The sequence below is a fragment of the Mustela erminea genome, chromosome 9 (assembly GCF_009829155.1).
Source record: "Mustela erminea isolate mMusErm1 chromosome 9, mMusErm1.Pri, whole genome shotgun sequence".
Taxonomy (NCBI): domain Eukaryota; kingdom Metazoa; phylum Chordata; class Mammalia; order Carnivora; family Mustelidae; genus Mustela; species Mustela erminea.
In genome coordinates, this window is record NC_045622.1 from 25,059,332 (window position 1) to 25,073,955 (window position 14,624).

The window sequence follows — 14,624 nt, forward strand, 5'->3', positions numbered from 1 at the left end:
TTCAACTCCAGATAGCTGTAAGCACACTACCCTAGCTCCCTCTGTGAACGGTGGCCTTGTTTCACAAGACAGCTGGCAGGGGTACAAATACTAGCTGTGGCCCCTGGCACACCTGAACACAGAAAGCTATCTGGCCCAAATATCTCAAGCTCTTTTGTTAAATTAGCAATTGCAGCAAGTAAGTAGGAGACTGGCAGGTGGGTGTTCTGGAGCCCTGAAAGCATTTCTTACAGATGGTTCTGGGTGGTAACTATGACTCAACAATCATAATCCCAACTTGCTAGGATAAAACACTGAAGAATGCAGAGAGGCACACTTTTAAGTACCAAGCTGTTTCTTTAAGTTCGTGTGCTTTACTGTTTTAACTGAGAAAAAATATTAAAATGGGTTACAGGCAATTATTGTACAACCCAACTTTTCCTTACTTAACACTATGCATTTAACACAAGAAAAAACAGTGTAACTACCTGTTCACACTGCCTCAACGCCTGAAACACTACACAGCCTTTTTTGTTGTTGTTCAAATAGGCTGAGCCACTGTGTTGGCCCAGCACTAAGAAGCAAACTGATACTAGTTTGAAGTAATTCCTTTTATATCCAAGTCACTTCCTCTGTGAACAGGTTAATGAGGGTCTCACCTGCTGTTCATTTTCAAGTTCTCCTTCTTCCACCTCAGGTCCCCTGTTTGCAAATTTAAATATAAAACACAGAATGGTCAGAGACAAGCGTTTGATTAACAAGATAGTGAGCCCAGACAGATGACATAATGAGGCAGTCATTGCCTTCATAAAAATTCCATCTTACTGGCAATTAATTAAGACTTATAATCTAGGGGCACCTGGGTGGCTCCGTCATTAGGCATCTGCCTTCGGCTCAGGTTGTGATCCCAGGGTTCTGGGACCCAACCTCGCATCAGGCTCCTTGCTGGGTGGGGAGTCTCCTTCTCCCTCTCATCTGCCTACTTGTGCTCTGTCAAGTAAATTAAAAAAAAAAAAAAAAAAAAAAGACTTGTAATCTAAATTCAGCCTTCTTCAAATTTCAAGTTCCTCCATCTTAATGAAACTAACTATAGGAGGCCAGCATCCACTGGTCTAGTATACAGAATTGCCTTCTACGAGCCAGGACATTTCTTAAAGCACAGCGCAGTGTAAAAATATTGAATGTGGGGGGCGCCTGGGTGGCTCAGTGGGTTAAGCCGCTGCCTTCAGCTCAGGTCATGATCCCAGGGTCCTGGGATCGAGTCCCGCATTGGACTCTCTGCTCAGCAGGGAGCCTGCTTCCCTCTCTCTCTCTCTGCCTGCCTCTCTGCCTACTTGTGATCTATCTCTGTAAAATAAATAAATAAAATCTTAAAAAAAAAATATTGAATGTGAAGGCAAATAAAAAGTTCTCTATCTTAACAACTGAAATAACATCACCTGACTTAGCTAATTTACAGGCTTGCTGTTAAGATAGAGTGGGATGTTTGTTATAATAGAGTATAACAGTATAGAGTATATTACAAATGTTAACTGATTTACGATCACCACAAGCTAAGCATCAGTTCATGAAGGTAACTTATCCAGAAAAGTCTTACTTCCAATTAAAAGGTATTTTAATACATTTTCATTACTAAGCAGTTGATTTGGGAATAAATACCTCATAACTATAAGCAAGGATTCTCGCATCTGACATATGACACTAGAAAATATGTATATTTTCAGTTAAAATGGGAGGACTCTTCAAACTCTGCGGTTAGCACTTTCTTCCACGGAGCGACAAACAGTGGCATCCAGAGCCTGTTCAGAAGTCTCAGTCACATCTCTTCTGCAAACTCTTGTCAGAACCACTACATCCAGAGGACATGTTAGATTCATTTGCAAATCCACTGAAGTGGTTAAGGGAGATCACAAAATTGGAGCCCCCTAATGGATGCAGTTTTTTATTTTAAAATGCAGCATAAGCACAATCCATCTTAATGAAAATGTGTACTGTGGAAATCCAATGGTACTTAAGTAAGCACCAGTGGAACAGTAACAATTATAACTACTGCCGTTTACTCAGCATCCATCACATGCCAGGCATTGTGAGATGGCCTTTAAATACTCAATTTCAGTCTTCATAACAACCAGAAATTTGTACTTGTCCAAGGTCATAATGCTCGTAAGTGGGATTTGAACCCAGATCCCTTTCACTACCAAAGCTTGATCATTTCCCTCTCTGCTGCACAGCTTTCTCCTGGGCAAAACTGCCAGAACGCAAGCGAGGCTTGGATCTGCTCCTGTTGCCCTGGCCTCCCACCAGATGATGCAATCACTAGGCTAGGCTTGATCCCAAAGGAATCCGGGGAGGTTATAATTTACCAAACCCACAGAGAGATTTAAATAGGCATATTAGTCAATAGCCAGATTAGCTGAGGTAACTATAAAGCAGAGTGAAGAGCGCCCATTATAAAAATGAAATCTTTTTAAAACACAATAATATTTATTAAATGCCTACTCTATGGCCAGCATTGTTTTAGGAACTGAAGAACAGACTGGATGAAAGATTTGTATTAAAATTGTCAGCAAAGGGGCGCTTGGGTTGCTCAGTGGGTTAAGCCTCTGCCTTCGGCTCAGGTCATGATCCCGGGGTCCTGGGATCGAGCCCCGCATCGGGCTCTCGGCTCAGCAGAGAGCCTGCTTCCTCCCTCTCTCTCTGCCTGCCTCTCTGCCTACTTGTGATCTCTGTCTGTCAAATAAATAAATAAAATCTTTTAAAAATAAAATAAAATAGGGCGCCTGGGTGGCTCAGTGGTCATGATCTCGGGGTCCTGGGATCGAGTCCCGCATCGGGCTCTCTGCTCAGCAGGGAGCCTGCTTCCCTCTCTCTCTCTGTCTGCCTGCCTCTCCATCTACTTGTGATTTCTCTCTGTCAAATAAATAAATAAAATCTTTAAAAAAAAATAAATAAAATAAAATAAAATTGTCAGCAGAGAGGGAAAATATAAATAACATCAGTTCACTGTTGTAACAAAACAAAAGCTACCTGGGTATACAGAACAGAACATAGCAGCCCTCAAACATTAACTCAGTCAACTCATATCAGGAAAATTAATTACTTCAAATATCTTTTCTGCTTATCTCATGTATATGCATTTCTCTAGCAGGGGAATTGCGGGGCTTCAGAGTCTGCATATCTTTGACTTTCTAGATAATTCCAAACTGCCTTCCAAAGTAGTCATACAAGTTATATTCCTATCCGCCAGATATGAATGTTCCTGTTGCTCAAGAGCATAGGATTCGGTATTGCCAACTCTAATTTAGGTATCAGTAATAGGGCACTGTGGTTGAAATTTGCATCTCTTTGATTATTAACAAGGCTGAACACCCTACAATGCAAATATTTAATAGACATTTTGCTATCTCCTTTTCTAAAATGCCTGTTGAAGACTTCTGCCCATTATTCTATTAGTGGAAGCAACATCTTATTTAAGATTCGTATCTAAGACCTATGCTGAGGTCATGAATATTCTCCTATATTAGCTTCTGAAGGCCTTATTGCTTTGTCTTTCATCTGCCATGCCTCTTGGGTCATAAATTAAATGTCTGAATTCGTGTGAATCTATTTCTGTACTCCTCATGGTGTTCTACTGATCAATTAGTCTATCCTGGTGCCAATACACACTGTCTTAATTACGACGCTCTTCTTGATCTCCAGTAGAGATGTTTTTCCAATTTATTTTTTCTTTTTCAAGAGTGTCTGGTCTTTTCTTGGGCATTAGCAAAAACTTTAGTATCGCCTTGTCTATTTTTTTTTAAACTTGCTGGGATTACATTAGATCTATAAGTCTGTTTCCAAAGAATTAACACCTTGCAAATATCAAATCTTCCAATCCTTGAACCAGTGTATCATCTTCGTTTATTTAGGTTTCACGTAGAGTCACTCAATAAAGTCTTAGAATTTTTTTTCTGTAAAGGTCTTTTTATGCATATTTTCTTAGACATATATTTTTTATACATACTCTCTTAGACTTAAAAATATGTCCAATAGGTTTTTTTTTTTTCAAAGATATTGTTTTTAAGCAATCTCTACACTCAATATGGTACTCAAATCCACAACTCCAAGATGGGGTTACATGCTCTACCAGCTGAGCCAGCCAGGTGTCCCATATGTTCTATAATTTATAAATGGTTAAAAAACATGGATCTGAAAAAAGATATGATTGTTTCTTTTTTTTTAAGATAGAAACATTTATTCATTTTATTTTTATTCATTTGACAGAGAGACACAGCGAGAGAGAGAACACAAGCAGGGCAGGTGGGAGAGGGAGAAGCAGTCCCCCACTGAGCAGGGAGCCCAGTGCGGGGGCTTGATTCCAGGACCCTGGGATCATGACCTGAGCTGAAGCCAGACTCTTAATGACTGTGCCACCCAGGTGCCCATTTCTAATTTTTTTTTTATTTTTAAGTAATCTCTACACCCAACGTGGGGCTCAAACCCACAACCCTGGGATCAAGAGTCACATGTTCCATTGACTGAGCCAACCAGGTGCCCCAAAAAGATATATATTTTTTAATGATGTATAAAAAGATATAGTTTTTAATTAATGATGGGGCACCTGGGTGGCTCAGTGGATTAAGCCTCTGCTTTCAGCTCAGGTCATGATCTCAGGGTCCTGGGATCAAGCCCCGCATGGGGCTCTCTGCTCAGCAGGGAGTCTGCTTCCCCCACACTCTATGCCTGCCTCTCTGCCTACTTGTGATCTCTGTCTGTCAAATAAATAAATAAAATCTTAAAAAAAAAAAAAGAAAGAAATGAGAGAGCACAAGCAGGGGGAGAAGCAGACGGACAGGGAGAAAGACTTTCAAGCACATTCCCAGCTGAGCATAGAGCCGAACGCAGAGCTCAATCTCACCACCCTGAGATCATGACCTGAGCCGAAACCAAAAGTCAGAAGCCTAACTGATTGAGCCACCCAGGCACCCCTCAAATAAAAGATACATTTTTATTTTATTTTATTTATTTGAGAGAGAAAGAGTGAGAGAGAGAGAGCATGAGAGGGGAGAAGGTTAGAGGGAGAAGCAGACCCCTTGGAGCTGGGAGCCTGATGTAAGACTCGATCACTGGACTCCAGGATCATGACCTGAGCTGAAGGCAGTCGCTCAACCAACTAAGTCAAGCAGGTGCCCCAAAAGATACATTTTTTGAAGAGACACCAGACTTTGGGATAACTCATATATAAATATGAATGTAAGTGTTCTTAAAATTTTTAATGGAACAAAGTTCTTCAAAGTACAATTTCTACTACATAATTTAGTTTAGTTTGGGGTATTTTTTTTAAATTTTATTTATTTATTTTGACAGAGAGAGATCACAAGTAGGCAGAGAGGCAGGCAGAGAGAGAAGGGGAAGCAGGCTTCCAGCTGAGCAGAAACCGCCCCCCAACATGGGTCCCGATCCCAGGACCCTGAGACCATGACCCGAGCCAAAGGCAGAGGCTCCAACCCACTGAGCCACCCAGGCACCCCAATTTTGGGTGTATTTTTAAGTAATCTCTACCCCCAACCTGGGGCTCATATTCACAACCCCAAGATCAAGAGTGACATGCCTCACCAACTAAGCCAGTCAGGCTCTCCATAATTTAGGGGGTGGGGGATTGTTGTTGTTTATTTAAGATTTCTTTTTAAGATTTTATTTATTTATTTATTTTAGAGAGAGTGAGTGAGTGAGCAGGGAAGGGCAGAGGGGAAAGGAGAGGAAGAATTGAAGCAGACTCAGTGCTGAGCACAGAGCCCAAAGTGGGGCTAGATCCCACCATCAGGAGATCATGACTTGAGCTTAAACCAAGAGTTGGACACTCAAGCAATGGAGCCACCCAGGTGTCCCCCCATAATTTAGTTTTAATTCTAGAATTAACATTTTATAGTTATGTCATATCTTACTTCAACAGCTTTAACGTACTTGAGAAAACTTACACGTCACATAAACAAATGCCCTAAACACTGACTGGCTGTATGTCCTTATATTTATCAATGTATGAAGTACTTAATTAAAATCCTGAATAATTTCATTCATCAACTTCAAGAGAAGATGGATAAATGAGAAAGAGACTGAAATCTAATTAATATACACACCATTGCCTGAGATTGAGAACCCCCACACATCTTGCTCCTAGCCTAGTTCCCACCACTCTTATATCACTCATTAAAATTGTCTCCTTGTTCTCATTTGTAGTTACAATAGTGTTCTGTCAATGCCACACATTAAGGATGAAATGTAAACAGATGCCTTAGAAAACACACTGAAAAGTTTAGTAATACACAAAGCAACAATTAGCTAAAGGTGTTAGAGCTATTCTACCATCAGAAGGACATGATAATAAGGTTGCCCATAATCATGGTTTGTAGTAAGACTGAAAATAACCCCAACAGACTAGCCTTAAAATCTTCAAGCAAGAAGAGATTTGCACACAAAAAATAAAATTTTGAAGAAAAGGGAAGAAAAACCTCAGAAATCACTTTGAATATCTTAAAATTAATTACCTTCACTCCTTTATGCCTCCAAACATCTTAGAATCCAGTAGACATTCTTGTACTGCATTTCTATAACAGGAGGCTAAAATGTATCCATCACTTCTAGAAATTTACAACATATTTAGGAAATAAGAAATGAGCACAAATAATAGCTGTATGATATGAATTAAGTACCCAATAAGTGCTACTATTACTACAAAACAGTACAAAAGCCCTGTAGGACATTCAGAGACAAAAGGGAGCAGTTTCAAATACAATGGTCAACGGCACTGCCATGAAGAATGTGTGCTTTCAGTCTGCTCTAATACAGGGGCCGGCAGATCACAGCCCAAGGGTGGCTCAATGCCTGTTTTGGGTATAGCCTATGAGCTAAGAGTGGTTTTTACATTTTAAAATAGTTGAAAAGACTCCAAAAAAAGAGTATTTCATAACACATGAAAATTACAGTACATCACACTTCGGGGTCCATAAATAAAGTTTAATTGGAACACAGCCATGCTTCTCATGATGGATGTGAAGGATCAGTTGTAACAGGGACCATATGGCCCACAAAACCACAAATATTTACTCCCTGGTTCTTTACCGAAAAAAAGTTTACCAACCAACTGCTGGAGAAAGATGCTCGGGATTTTGCTGGACTGAACTAGAAGAGGAGGTGGGGGGGGGCAGGGGAATGACACAAACATTCCATTTGAGAAATGAAGGTGTGAAAACATGAAGGAAAACTCCAGAATACTGCAGGGACAGTGGGAATACTGGTTTGGCTAAAGCAGAGGGTCCAAAATCAGGTAGTTAACTGAGTCAGTGATCACTATGTTCTTTGTTCCTGAGACAGCTACATTATTGTGGTCACTGATAACAAGCATTTTCATACCAAGACTATGAGACTGGTACTATTATTATCCCCATTAATAATTAAGAACTAGTCGGGGTGCCTGTGTGGCTCAGTCTGTTAAGCAGACTGCCTTCAGCTCGCGTCATGATCCCAGGGTCCTGGGATCAAGCCCCACATCGGGCTCCCTGCTTGGCCGGAAGCCTGCTTCTCCCTCTCCCATACTCCCTCCTTGTGTTCCCTCCCCCACTGTCTCTCTGTCAAATAAATAAAATCTTTTTAAAAATAATAATAATTAAGAATTAGTTAAACGACAGGTGCTTGGGTGGTATAGTCCATGGAGCGCTGACTCTTGGTTTCAGTCGAAGGTTTGAAACCCAGCCACGGCTGGGGCTCTGGGCTCAGCCCTCAGCACAGCGCAGTCTTCTTGAGACTCTCTCCCTCTCCCTCTGCCCCTGTACACCGGCTCTCTGTCTCACTCGCTCCCTAAAATATAAATAAATCTTAAAAAAAAACCAAGGGACGCCTGGGTGGCTCAGTTGGTTAAGCAGCTGCCTTCGGCTCAGGTCATGATCCCAGCGTCCTGGGATCCAGTCCCACATCGGGCTCCTTGCTCAGCGGGGAGCCTGCTTCTCCCTCTGCCTCTGCCTGCCATTCTGTCTGCCTGTGCTCGCTCTCTCCCCCTCTCTCTCTCTGGTAAATAAATAAAATCTTTAAAAAAAAAAAAAAAAAAACCAAAAAACTAGTTACATGATTTAATAAAGAAACTACTCTTTCTCTGCCATATAAATATAATCTTTAATGGGGAGGGGGCACATGAGTGGCTCAATCAGTTAAGCATCTGCCTTTGGCTCAGGTCATAACCCTAGGGTCCTGACAGGATCAAGCCCCTGCATTGGGCTCCTTGCTCAGAGGGGAGTCTACTTCTCCCTTTCCCTCTGCCTGCTCTCCTTGCTTGTGGCTTGTGTGCTGTCAAACAAATAAATAAAATCTTAAAAAAGGGGGCGCCTGGGTGGCTCAGTGGGTTAAGCCGCTGCCCTCAGCTCAGGTCATGATCTCAGGGTCCTGGGATGGAGTCCTGTATCGGGCTCTCTACTCAGCAGGGAGCCTGCTTCCTCCTCTCTCTCTCTCTGCCTACTTGTGATCTCTCTGTCAAATATATAAATAAAATCTTAAAAAAAAAAATCTTAAAAAAGAAAGGAAGGAAGGAAGGAAGAAAAACTAAGCTTACAGCCTATGTAGAAGGCCCAAGATGAGTCGATTGAGTCTAGTCTTTGCCCACAGAACCCAATGCTACAACATATCAAACCTCCATACAGGGTAGTAAAAGGAAATGTTTGTTTTCAAATACAGACATAAAAAGAACATGATTTTATCTGTAAGCTATGACTCTTGTGTGTTTAAAAGTACAGTTGTCCCCTGAGCTGGTCCAAAGTGTTCCACACTTGGAATCAAACTATCATGGCCTTTCCCTAAATCATAGGAGGGGGGAAAAAGAAAAAGTGAGCTTGATTTTCTCAGTTTTAACTTTCTCCCAGAAGTATTCCTTAAAGCTTTGAAAAAATGATACATTATAAAAATCAATGAGTAAGCAGCAGACCAAGTTTGGGAAAATTCAGCTGATTATGCTTAGCTCAACTTTTTTTAATGGATTATGTGCTCAATAAATTTTCATTTTATTATTTTAAGTTCAAATTATTGAGTATATTAATTCAATAACAGTTAACTCAATTATCTGGAAGTGGCTTTAAGGTTTTCTTCAAAAGAATAATGCTTCTGTGAGATCTATCATAAGCACTAAGAAAAAAATCAGACACACCTACATATTAGCGTATCTATTAGATGAAACTATAGAAACCAAAAGATAATACATTGTATGAGGACTTACTGTTACTTGGAAACCCCACTCCTATTAAACTAAGTCTAAGACTGCAAGTTCAACAGAAATCACACAAGCCACATAGGCAGGCTACATATGTAATTTTAAATCTTCCAGTACCTCTGTTTTTTAAAAGTTGAAACAGGTGAAATTGCAATAACATATTTATTTAACCTAGTATATGTAACATATTATCATTTCAACATATAATCCATATCTTAAGAGCACCCAGCTGGCTCAGTGGGAAGAGCATGTGACTCTTGAACTCATGGTTAGGAGTTTGAGCCTAACATTGGATATAGAGATCACTTAAAAATAAATAAACTGGGATGCCTGGGTGGCTCAGTCAGTTAAGCAGCTGCCTTCAGCTCAGGTCACGATCCCAGGGTCCTGGAATCAAGTCCCACATCTGGCTCCCAGCTTGGCAGGGAGCCTGCTTCTCCCCCGGCCTGCTGCTCTCCCGGCTTGTCTCACTTGCTCTTTCTCTCTCTCTGACAAATAAATAAAATCTTTTTCAAAAACTAAATAAATAGACTTTATAGTTAACATTTTATCAATTGTTTCTTCATACTGAATCTCAAAATCTGGCATAAAAGTATTTTACACCTACAGCACTGGCCAAATTTCAAGTGCTCCATAGCCACATGTGGCTACTGCCTACTATTTGGACTGCACAGATCGAAGGGATAGCTCTTCTAAAGAACACAATAGTAAAAAGGCTGTGGATTGCAACCACTGAGTGAGACCTAGAAAGTGCAAGACATGGGTCAAGAAAGGAGCATGTAGCTCCAATATTCTAACGTTGAAATAAGAGTTCAACTAGGAAATGAATAACAAAAACGGACCATTTTAGCAGATAATGACCTTTCAGCAATCTACTTGGGGTTCTTAAAATATTGTACAGTATTGATTTTATAATGTTTGTTTTCTCCACATTGTAACTAGCCTTGCTATAATTGTGATTTGAGATTATCCATCATCTCCCCACCGCCTCTCCATTTCCTCACCACCACCTTCCACCAACCCACCCCCCACGACTGCCAAGGAATTTTCTATTTCAAAGTTATCAAAAAACAAAACATAACAAAACCTACTTCCAGATGTTTCCCACAACTTGAACAAATTTAAAACCTACACAGATAATGTGTAAACCACTGAAGTATCTGGGAAAGGGAATGGAAATAATGTTTCAGTACTGACAGTGAAGTATCAATGTCACAGAAGAAACTGGAGGAAATAAAATGGGAAGGCACCAGTCCAGAATGTTCCACAGAAATCTTGAAATAGTGTAGCCTTGAGAACAAAAAAAGGGCAGAGACCAGACTTAGCAGTGATTCAAGTAAATCAGGTAAACAGTTTAACGCCAGAAGGAGGAGAAGAAGGCTTCAACAGAGAAAGACCAAAACAATGAAGTCAGCAACTCCCCTCTCTCCTTCCTCCCCCTACCCAGTACTCCAGGAGAATTCTAGAGGGACCCTTCTGCAAAGATTTGCTTATAGCAAACACTTCATTTTTCTTAGCTCACTGGCTCTTTCTGGACAGCAGACCAAATTCTCATTTGCTAATCTGCTAAAATACCTATGATAAATTTAAACAATCACCAATAAATTCTGATTGTAAAAAACGTACAAATTGCTGGAGGGGTGTGTCGTTGCTCTTTGGGGAAAGAGGTGGGGTGGAGGAAGATTATGTATTGTAGGTGGTAATAGGTCAAAGTACATCAGCATTCAAATTTAAAACAAACTCTGACTAAACAATTCAAACACTGCAATGACAACGTGTTTAATGGTTTGTCTTTTACCAAAAGAAAGCATGTAGTCATGATGTGTTTACTAGTGCTTGAAACGTAAAATTAAGGAAACTATAATTATAGCTCAATATTTTTCAGTTCTGATCAATTCTGCTTGTTACTCAGAAACCTATCCCATTAGGACACATTTTTAAAAAGTAAAATGAGTCAACTGTTGTAATTCTTTCAGGTCAGAGGATTTCATGATGCACCCCCTCAAGTAATGGGGGAAAGTACGGACAGTACCCAATTATCAGTGAAGTCATGAGGGTACCCATCTACATGAAGAACAAAACCAGAAACAAAAACCAAATATCACGATGCCAAGTTTGTAAAAATGTTTGATACACACATTCACAACAAGATCTGAATCACACTAAAATATCAGCAAGGATTATCTCTTAGTAATTTTACTTTAGGTAATTTTTATTTTATACCGTTCCCATATTTTCTGTGTTTTCTACAATGATCATGTATTATTGTTAAAACTGGGACGAAAAAATAAATTTAGACAAGTGGGAACTGAGGCAGTACAAATCAATTTAGGATTGTATTGGATTGATAGGCTATCTCTTATACCACCACATTCTAAGCAAAAAGCATTCAGGGCCCTTGAAGACATGAACTTTGCCTTATCTATCATACATACTTGATTATGTTCACATGCACAATATATGATGTGCACACTGATACTTGTGCTGCAAAACATTAGGAAACTAAAAATGATTCATTTAGAAAATAGACAGCAGGTAAGCACCCTTGCAATACAAAGAGGCAAGAGTGGAATGGCCAAGGAATAAATCAGTTAAGAGGAGTCACAAATTGGTCCAAAATTTTAAAATGTACATCTACTACAAATTGTTCACTTTTTTAAAAAAATTTTATTTATTTACTTGTCACAGAGAGAGCACACCAAGAGGGAGCCCAGAGGGAGAAGCAAGCTCCCCACTGAGCAAGGAGCTCAAGGAGAGACTGGATCCCAGCACCTGGGATCATGACCGCTCTGAGCCAAAGGCAGGCAGAGGCTTAATTAAGACTGAGCCACCCAGGCAACCCTAATGATTCACTTTAAAACGGCCCCTTTTGTAAAACTATCTCAACTCATGAAAAAAGTAATGTAGAAGTTACTTCTAAACATACAATCAATCAGCACTGCTTTAAAACGTGGGGTTGCCCCCCCCCAACAAAGGCAATTTTCTCAGTTCTAGAGAAACATGTTAATAATGGTTCATCAACGGGGAAACTATTATGGTGTTGGGGATGGAGTGGGTAGAAGAGTACCAAAAACAGGGTACCTTCCGGCCTTCAAAGAGCTTATCCCAAAAGGTAGAGTGATAACAAAGGAACGGGTCGTGCAACGAGGCCCCAAAACAGTCCTGAGTGTTTTGTTAGTTTTAAAATAATGAAGGTAAGTACTGTTGAGGTTAAAACTTTGTGGGACAAGATTTGAACAGATGACGGTGCAGAATTAGGCACATGGCTGAGCTGGGTGGACTCATCGCACACTTAATCCTCAATGACAGCACCAAAACCAGCCCTCCCTGTGTTAAGCATACACAAACATCGATTGAAATTTGACTGAAATCCAACAAATCCGCCAAGCAAGGGCAAACACGCACGCACACAAATTTCAAGAGCGCTGCGTTCATTTCCCTTGGTCGCGTACCTAACACCTGGCTACTGACTAAAAAATGCTTAACGAAAGCTGAGGATCGCCTGGAACCTGTACACCATCCACCCGCCCCGAAGGGCCTCTGGCTCACGCCTCTGCACGCGACACCGAGCACAGGTTGGCCTCGGCCTCCGCCCTGCCCACCGGGCCGCTGTTTACCAAGACTGACCCAAACGTGCCATCCCCGCGCCCCTCCAAGCCGGGCCTCCCCGGGTCCTGCCGACGCCAACTTGTAAATATGGGACTGGGGGAACCGGCAATCAATGGCAGGTGGGTGGCGCGGCCTCACGAGACAAAGCAGGGCGCCCCATCCGAGGGAGCCCTCCATCGCGCGGGCCCGCCTGGCCCTGAGCCCCGGGCCGCGCCGCCACCCCCGCGCCGCCCCCCGGGTACCCGGCCGGCGGAGACCGCCCGCTGCACCCCGAGCGCCGGCCCAACCGCCGCGGCAGGAGCGCGCAGGGCGCCCAACTGCCGTCCCGGCCCAACCAACGCGGGCAGGGGAGGAGAGGTGCGCGCGGCCGGCGGAGCGTGCGAGCCACTCGGGGGTCGCAGGGGGGAGGCTGCGCGCGGGGAAGGCAGGGGCCAAGAGGCGCCGAAGCCATCGCTGAACGCGGCGCCAGAAGGGGCTCCTTTAGGGGGTTTTGCCCCTTTCCCCTTAGAAGGTGCAGATGGTTTGACCCCCCACCCCGAGTAAGGTGCCTTGTCCCAGCCCCGGCTGGACTGTACCATCGGGCGGTGCCGCCGGGATTTCTCCCCCCCACCACCACCATCAGTTTCCCCCCCCCACCCGGGTCCGCGGTCGGTTGGCCCCGGCCGGGCTCTGAGACGCGGAAAGAGCTTGGCGCCATTTTGGGTGGGACTAAGCAAAGACGAAACACCCTCCCAGTCGATGGGGTACTCTGGACGCTGGCTTATCCGGTTCCCTTGATCCTTTAGGTACTTACACGACGTTGGGTGAGGGGAGCTGGAAGATCAGCGGGTCCCCGATCCTCTCTCCCTAGGGGTGATGGAAATCAAACCCCCCCCGCCACCTCCAGGTGGTTCTTCCCGCCGCAGAGTGGGAGCAGCATAAAAGGCGGGGCCTTATTAGCATAATCTGCCTGGCAACCTGATCTCGACGTTATGTGATTGGTTGAACTCTGTAAACCCCATGCCCTGCCTAGAGACGAGTAACGCTGGGGCGAACTGACAGGCCCAGATTTAAGACTCATGACGAAGATCCTGAGACGCTTATTCAGGCGGCAGAGAAAGCCAAAAGGAGATTCACACAATGGCCCAATGACTGAAGGCCTCTTTATTTCGTGCTCTGCTGTTCATTTAAAACCCAATCAAAGAGCGGGTCTCGGGCAGCGCTCGCCTACGTTTGTACTCTAAGCCAATCAGAAAGGCCGACTCTTCGGATTCAGGGTCAAGCCGGGCCCGAGGGTTCCGTGGCAGCGGCGGTGGGGTAACGGCCGGCCTCGGTGGCCCAGGTAGCAGGGATGGAGTGCTCATGGGACCCGAGCCAATACCCCACACTCGAGAGGCCCGGTGTCCTGAGACGCCGAGCCAGGGACGTGGCGGGGCGAATGCGCCGCCGGCTTACGGGCGTGCTCCGGCTTGGCGCCTTCACAGATTTGCACCTGAAGCTGACCTGCCTGCGGAGTCTCGGCTGAACCGATGCTAACGCGCCAACCCGAAAGCAGCGCGGGCCTCGGCCGGTCGGCACGCGCCTTCCTGGGCCTCGGGTTCCAGGCTTCTGGGTGTCCAGAGCCCGCCGCGCCCTCCTCCTGCTGCTGACGGTGCCTCCACCTCTGACCCCGCGACTGTGTCTGTGCTCAGTCCTTGCCAAACCCTGGAGCGCCTCAGGGCATCGCTCCTCGACCCTTTCCCATTCTGAAAAAGGAAAGGTTTTTCCAGAAACACAAAGCATTATTTAACAATGATTAACCAGTGACTCGGGCACTCATTTCTTAACC

The 14,624-nt window shown here is 43.5% G+C and overlaps 1 protein-coding gene across 5 annotated transcripts in view; it reads right to left on the minus strand.

Annotated features, from left to right (window-relative positions):
- The window catches only part of PRDM10 (PR/SET domain 10), a 101,972-nt gene extending 88,113 nt beyond the window's left edge, over window positions 1-13,859 (minus strand). For 2 of the 5 annotated variants that reach the window (XM_032358033.1, XM_032358030.1), the window contains exon 1: window positions 13,611-13,859. The gene's annotated coding sequence lies outside the window, so the exon portion shown is untranslated. Of the gene's footprint in view, window positions 1-638; window positions 682-13,610 lie in introns of all 5 variants that reach the window. The other 3 variants (XM_032358034.1, XM_032358032.1, XM_032358031.1) reach the window with 2 other exon arrangements.
- Between the last annotated feature and the right edge of the window lie 765 nt (window positions 13,860-14,624).